Genomic DNA, 6,159 nt, shown 5'->3' on the forward strand with positions numbered 1-6,159 from the left:
AGGGGGAAAAAATAACCTGAAACAAATAGGACAAAAAAAAAATGTAATTCATAGACAAATTGGTGGGCAGTACCCAGGGTCTGTCACCAATTCAATTCAGTTTTGTTTTTATCAGGCAGCTCCTGTCATGGTACTAGACTGAGGATGATCCTCACTTTTACAACTCAATAATTCTTTTCTTTTCTTTAAACTTTACTTTCTGTCTTGGAATTGATACTAAGTATTGGTGAAGGGAAGAGCAGTAAGGGCTAGGCAATGAGGATTAAGTCACTTACCCAGGATCACACAGCTCAGAAATATCTAAGATCAAATTTGAATCCAGGACCTCCCATTTCCCGACCTGACTCTATCCACTGGGCCATCTAGCTACCCCACTACTCTTAACAATTCTACAGGAGGCATATGAGATCTTCTCAGATGAATAAATGAAAAAAGGCCCTTCACACATGACCCTGATAATATCTCCCAAAAGATCTACCACCCACCATTTCCCCAGTGCTCTTTAGAATGCTTCCTCCATAGGTAACCAATTAGATTTCCTCCTAAGCTTTTTCCTTTGTCCCATCCTCCTTCTTCTGGCACTCACTAAGACCTGGCTCTCTCCAGACCCAGCTTCCCTTGGCTGATCTTTCCAGCACAGGTCACACTTGCTCTCAAGCTCTAGGACCCCGCTGGTCATGGTGGGAGAGTTGGAATAGTCCTTCATCCCTATGGTTGCTTCCACCTCCTTCCCTCAGCAACCTCACCTCCTTTGGAGTCCACTCAAGCTGTATTTGTCACCCAATCAAGATTCCATGGATGTTATCTATTGAACTCCAGGACGCTTTTCTTCCTTTCTCAGGGGAATTCACTCTCAACTCATAGCCTTTCTCTCCTATCTAATTCCTGCCCTCATACGAAGAGATTTCAACGCATATTGATGTGCCCTCAAACATTAACTTCAAGCCAAACTTCCCAGTTTCTTCATTTCCTCACCTCCCATAATGGACTCCTCCACCCCAGCTCTTTGGCTACACAGAGAGATGGTCCTACCCTTGATCATGCCATCACATGCAAACACGTTAATTCCACATTCAGGAATTGCCTTTATCCGATCATAATCTCTGGTTATTCTGCCTCTCCCTGTGCTTATGACCCTAATCTTGTTCTTCATCCTCATCACAACATCCAATCTCCATCATCCTTGCATATCATGACTCCCCTCCCTTCTGTATCTTGACCAATTCAACTCCACATTATCTTGGTCTCTCAATCCTTTGCTCCCTTATCCTATCACTCATCTTGTCCTGCCAAACTCCAAGTCTCTAAAATTTCCAGCCAACCCTTCCCTCCTATTCACAAACTCTTGAAGTAGATGAAATTACAAAATCATGATCGCTGGGTACACTATAAATTTATTACATAATCTCACTGCAGCAAGGCAATTCTTTTACATCTCCATAATTGATTTACTATGCCACCCACCCAGTGGCTTTTCCAAACATTTTCATCCTTCTTGAGACCTCCCATGTCTCCTTTATCCTTTACTTTTCCCTGAATTTAGTGAGTCAGCTAAGAATTGTAGCTCATATTTCATTGATAAAATTATGGCCAAGGGGGCAGCTAGGTGGCTCAGTGGCTTGAGAGCCAGACCTGGAGATGGGGGGATGGAGGGGTCTTGGCTTCTAATCTGGCCTCAGATAACTTCCTAGCTGTGTGATCCTGGACAAGTAACCCTCCATTGCTTAGCTTTTACTTCTCTTCTGCCTTCAAACTAATATACAGTTTTGATTCTAAAATGAAACATAAGAGTTTAAAAAAAATTGAGGCCATTCAATGAGAGCTCTCTCTTTCCTGATCCTCCTCATCTTATGTCAATGAGATGCCTTCTGCCACTTTTTTTCCTCTCCATTTCATAAGAAAAGATGACCCTCCTTGCCAAGGTAGAGCCCTCTACTTGCATAAGTGATCCCATTTCATCCTATCTACTCTGGCAGATTGCCCCCTCTACTCTCTCATGAATCTTCCATCACTCTCGGTCTACTGACTACTTCCCTGCTGTCTATAAACAGGTCCATATTTTCCTCATCTTCAGAAAGCCCTCACTTGATCCATTTTAGCTAATTATGTCTCCTTCCTTTTATCTGTAAAATTCTTGAGTTCATAAAAAATTGATGCCTCCACTTTCCTCTCATTCTCTCGACTCTGCAGTCTAGCTTCCAACCTCACCATTCAACTACTCCCTCCAAAATTACCAATGATGTCTTATTCGCTTCATGCAATGGTTCTTTTCTCAGTCTTCATCCTTCTTGACCTCTATGCAGCCCTTCCCATTGTCTGTTACTCTCTTCTTCACTCCCTATTTAGCTTTACATGACCTTGCTTTCTTCGGGTTCTCCTCAAGTCTTTCTGCTAGGATCTTCCCTGTGACTGCTAACTGCAGATGTCTCCCAAGGCCCTGGCCTAGATCTTCTCTTCTCCCTCTGGACTAGTTTAATGTGGTCATCTCATTAGCTCTGAAGGATTCAGTCATCCTCTCCAGCAGGTCTATTTTTATAGTTTCAATCTCTCCCTTGACTTCCAGTTTTGAATGTCCAATTGTCCATTGGACATTTGGACTGGATTTCCCATAGACATCTTAAACTCAACACGAAACTTTCCCCCAAAACTCTCCTCTCATCACCAAACTCTCAAGAGCCTCACCAGCCTCCTAGTCATTCAGGTTCTCAACCTGCATGGCATCTCCTACTCCTCACTCTCTCACATACTTCATATCAAATCTTTGGCCAAGTCCTGTCTATTCTACCTTGGGACATTTCCCCTAGATGCCCCTTTCTCCCCTTTAGTAACTGTCTGATGAGGGTTTATACCACCCTGTTGTAGACCCTTATCACCTCAAACTTGGAGCAAGCAGTCAACACAGTGCCTGGTACATTATATATATAATATCACATATTATATATAAATAATAATGCATATATATTGTATATAAATATATATTAAATGAATAACATCTTAAAATTTATATTTTTTAAATGAAGAACATCTTCATACGTGTATGAGAATATAAATACAAGTTGACTAAAAGCATGGGAGAGGAAGGGAAGGCAGCAGCATCAGGAAATCAGGTAGAGTTAATTATGAAATATGTGCTAGATGATGAGTTGATTGTCAGCAGAATGCCAGCAAGCATAGAGCAGCAGAAGGAGCCAAGTGATAGGCACAGGAGACACAGCATTGGATTTGTCTATGCTGAACCAAATATCAACCTGTGGGGCTTCCTTCAAGCCCTCTGGCTGCCTATCCATTGGGGTAGAGGGGGCTCTGGAAGGGTAAGGAGATTTCCTGACTTTTTAATAGTGCTGCTATGGAATCTGGTGATTCAATTCTGACTCTGGGGGAAGGGGGGTAGTCAAGAAGGGGGAAACTGAGGACCCCAAAGGGCATCTCCTCTTTTGAGCAGAACCACCATGAAGGGAAGATGCTGGCTTGGGACCCTTTTATGCTGAGTTGTGGTGTGGCCCCTCTAGGAATGAAGGGCTTATCCATCTTGTTCAAGGCAGTAGGGACATTCTGCCAGTTGAGGAATTCAGTGACAGCGTGCTTCAACAGGGTCTCCTCAGTCAAGCCAAAGATGGCATTGAGATCTCGGGTGGGTAGGCTGAGAAGAGAAGAGCAGTTCTATTATCCAAACTCTGGTGTCAGGAAGCTGGTTTCTTTGAGAAGAGAATATTGCCACTGGATCAAGTGCAGCACCATTAGGGTTAACATCTTGATGGTGGTTCTGTCCATCTCTGGTAATATGAAGCTGCCTAATCCTGACTTGAGCTCTAAGCCAGGATAAAGGGCTATGGAATCTCTTTTATGGTACTTTCATCCCTCTTCTTCATTGGTTCCTGGGCTTGAGAACTGAAGAAGGACTTTATTACCTTTTTATCCTCCACTTTGGTCTCTACATTTTCCTCTTGGGGAATTCCAGACTTGAGTAGAGCTCTGGAGAGCAGGACTAGCTAGGATGATGGGACAGTGAGGCTGAGCCAGGGAGGCTGGAACAAGTTTCCTAAATGTCCATTGACTGACTGTACTATTGTAATAACTTTCTTGTTGCTCTCTCTGCCTCCAGGCTCTCCCCACTCTAATCTGTCTTCCATTCAGCTGTCAAACTGAGCTTGCTAAAACCCAGATCTGACTAAGTCACCTCCCTATTGAATAAATTCCAGTGGCTCTCCGTGATCTCCAGGATGAAATATAAAATCCTGTTTGACTCTGAAAGTCTTTCATAACCAAGTCCCTTCCTGCCTTCCAGTTTTCTTATATCTTACTCACACCCATGTTGCTGTCCAGTGACACTCCCCTGCTCTTTCTTCAATCCCATATGATCCTCTATTTCCTGATTCTGGGTATTTTTATGAGCCATTCCCCAAGCCTGAACTTTATCTCCCCTTATTTCTACCACCTCATTTCTTTGTTTCCTTCAAATGATGAAATCATCTGTTATTCTCCCTTCAACCTCATGAGGACCATAGTTGTTGTTGGATTTGTTTTTTCTAATAACCCTTATTTTCTCTCTTAGTAACAAATCTGGGATAGAAGGGCAAAGACTAGGTGAATGGGGTTTAAGTGACTTGTCCAAGAAGGGCAATGAAATGTCTTAGACTAGATTTGAACCCAGGTTCTCCCACCAAGCCATCTAGCTGCTCCTAGGACCACAGAATCTGAGTTTTTGACACAGAAGCTATTTCTAAATGTCTTCGAATGTGATTTTTTTACCTGCCATCATTCTCAGGTTCTGTTGACTAAGACAAACTGTGATGTTAACTGACCCAGTTGGCCACCTTTCTCAATTTTCCCATGCTTAAAGCTACCTCCCAATACAAATGACTTTGTTTTTATTTAACAAGTCAACAAGCATTTATTAATTACCTACTATGTACCAGCCACTGTCCCAGGTGCTGAAAATACAAAAACTGGACAAACTGTTCCTTCTCTCAGAAGCTGTGGGGGAGATAACATGTGAACAAATATATATGCAAGCAACATAATCTGAGTGGGAAGACAATAACATTAAGGAAACAAAGAAGGTGGGATTTTAGCTGGGACTTGAAGGAAGCCAGAAGATGGAAATGAAGAGGGAGAGAGTTCCAGGCATGGAGGACAGCCGGTGGAAATGCATGAAATTGGGAAATGGAATTCCTGTGCAAGGAACAGCTAGGAGGCTGGAGTCACTTGATCATCCAATATGTGGTGGGGAGTAAGGTGGAATATTTAAAGAAAGGGGCCAGGTTATAAGAGGCTTTGAACACCAAAAAGGATTTTAGAGTTGGTCCTAGAGATGATAGAAAGCAACTGAAGTTTATTGAAATAAGAGGGTGATCAGACTTGAGATGAATGGAGGATGGACTGGAATGTGGAGAGGTTTAAGGAAAAAGAGACCAATTATAGTAATGAAAGGTATTGCTAATACAGGCACAAGATGATGAGAGCCTGCACTAGAATGGTGGCAGTGTCAGAGGATAGAAGAGGGCATATAGGAGACACACTGCAAAGGGAGAATGGACAAGGCTTAGCAGTAGATTAGATCTAGGGGGTAGGAAAGAGGGAAGAGTTGAGGGTGACATCTAGGTTGTAGCCCAAGTGATGGAGATGATGGTGATGCCCTCCAAAGCAGAAGGTTCATTTCATAGCAAGTATATGCTAAAGGCAGGACATGACCCGCCCAGGTCTTGAGCTTCCAAAGTCAGTGTTCTACCCATTAAACCACACTGCTTCTCCTATTCTTCAGTAGTTACCAATAATAATGTCAATGTTTTATTTTCTTCTTACTTGAGAGTTTTTGAGTTGGTTTAAATTTGTCTCCATCAGACAAACAAGAGCTGCTGACCAGGAAATGGGGTGATGCCTAAAGGAATGAGGGCTTTCTTATGTGAGTGAGGGAACTATAAAAAAAATTTCTCTTTGAAGTGAACATTTGTTTCTAAAGCTGCAAGAACTCTCTTCAAGCAATAGACATTCCATCCTGTATAGCTTGGAAACCTGAAAACACGCTAGTCCCATTTTTCAACAAAGCCCAGTGAGACTTGTTATAAAGGAATTCTCCACAGCTGCCACTGAAGGATTAGGTGGCAGCATCTTTCTTCCTTCCTTCCTTCCTTCCTTCCTTCCTTCCTTCCTTCCTTTCTT

Source organism: Gracilinanus agilis, chromosome 1 (genome assembly GCF_016433145.1).
Source record: "Gracilinanus agilis isolate LMUSP501 chromosome 1, AgileGrace, whole genome shotgun sequence".
NCBI lineage: Eukaryota > Metazoa > Chordata > Mammalia > Didelphimorphia > Didelphidae > Gracilinanus > Gracilinanus agilis.